Here is a 2232-nt window from a genome sequence, read left to right as displayed (position 1 = left end):
AGATTTTCCCTTTTTTCATAACAACATACTTCCGATTCCTCCTAGCACAAGTAGTGGAAGAGAGGAGGGTCAAAGTACACACAGGCTTTTCATAGGAAGTGATTCAAAAACAGTCGCTGCGTATTTACGCAGCATTTATGTATCATATAGGATTTTGTTACTCTTTTGTTAATGAGAAGCTCATTAAAAAATAAAAACGTAACGTAAAGGTGGGCAGCTCACTAAGTTAGATTTGGAAACAGCCAAGCAACAATACTTCAGAACCAGATGAAAATCAATAAATGTTTATTACTATTTATTTATTTTTTTTAATTTGCTAGTCAACGAATTAGCCGGATACAAATTGGTAGTTTAAAACACTTGTCATGTTACAATATCCGTAGATGTGGCTATGAGGATAAAACGTATTATAAAATTAATTCCTTCATTAATTTTCTTTTCGCTTTAGTCCTTTTATTTATCTGGGGTCGCCAAAGCAGAATGAACCGCCAACTTATCCAGCATGTTTTAGGCAGCTGCCCTTCCAGCTGCAACCCATCACTGGGAAACATTCATACACATTTAATCAGACACACTCATAAATTACCAATTTAGCTTACCCAATTCACCTATAGCTCAAGTCCTTGGACTGTGGGGGAGAGCACCCGGAGAAAACCCACGCGAACACGGGGAGAACATGCAAACTCCATATAAAAATGCCAACTGGCTCATCCGAGGCTCGAACCAGTGACCTTCTTGCTGTGTGAGGCGATTGTGATACCCACTGCGCCACCATGACTATTATAAAATTATTATTAATAATATATTGCAGGTTGAACAACAACAACAAAAAAATGAGGATAAAATGAAGAAAATATATTCTACATATATAAAAAATAAGCTTATCTGGAATGGCACAATTAAGTTTTCAAGCCAAATAATACACAAATAACAATTATTGTTGATTTATGATTTATTTTTTCCAGTGCCAACATGAAATATCAAATGTTTATTTATCTTTCAAGAATATACCTGAAACACATTTTTTTCTCACTTTTTGTTAAATATATATATATATATATGGTTATATATATGTCTAGGTAGGCAGCTCACGGGGTTTTGAAACACAGCCATGTTGTCAAGATGCATCTCCAAAAAAATACTAAGTAAATAAATAGAAAGTTTGCTGAAAATGAAGACAGGTTAAATGCTGCCATGGTACAGTATGTACACTGTAAAAACCCAAAAGTAAAGGTAACTCAAACCATTTGAAGAAACCAATTTGAACAAACCATTTTTTCAAAAACTAATCCTAATGAGTACTGTGAACTTAATCCATTTGAGTAAACGAAGCAAGTTGAGCACAATAAAACCCAATAAATGAAGAGAACTCAAACCAACTGATTACTGTATGACCCAATAAGGCAATTCAAACTGTTTGAGGAAACTGATTGCTATAAACCATTTGAGGAAAAAAAAATCTATGAGTACTGTGAACTTACTCCATTTAAGTTGATTTAATAAGGTATTTAACTCATTACCTTCAACACTGAGCTCAAAACTCTTTTCAAATGAGTAGAATTAACTTTCAGTAAATTTTGAGTAACTAAACTGAAAGTTGCCTCAAAATTAAATCTTAAATGTTAATTCGTCTTTTAAGGATATTTCTGAAAAGGCTTGTTTTATTGATTGATGGACTGATGACTTGATTTACTTACTTAATTGAATTAAAATGTATTTAATAGCGCAGCTTACTCGGTTTTAAAATCTACATATACGACTAAGGCTAATTAGCCCTATAAGGCTAATTCAAGACACAAAGTTAAAAAAAAGTTATTATAAAAGTTATTAATAAATAAAAGTTTAAACAAAAGAGAACGTGTGAAACCATGATTATGCATCATGTACTTCACACGCTGCAGTTATTAAAGCAAAATAACAAGTATGTAAGTAATATAAGTATAATCATGCTAATTGACTTTTCTGTGCCTGAGCAATAAATAATTACAAATACTTAAAAGTCAAAAAATGTGTTCTTTTAAGAATATTGTTTTTTTTTATTCACGTATTTTCTCATTGATTAACCGTATACATTTACTGGCCACTTTATTAGGTACACATGTCCAACTGCTTGTTAACGCAAATTTTTAATCAGCTAATCAGCTTTTAGGCATGTAGAAATTGTCAGGATGATCAGCTGCAGTTGAAACCGAGCATCAAAATGGGGAAGAAAGGTGATTTAAGTGACTTTGA

Source organism: Danio rerio, chromosome 1 (assembly GCF_049306965.1).
Source record: "Danio rerio strain Tuebingen ecotype United States chromosome 1, GRCz12tu, whole genome shotgun sequence".
Taxonomy (NCBI): domain Eukaryota; kingdom Metazoa; phylum Chordata; class Actinopteri; order Cypriniformes; family Danionidae; genus Danio; species Danio rerio.
Note: the sequence above shows the minus strand (reverse complement) of the source record.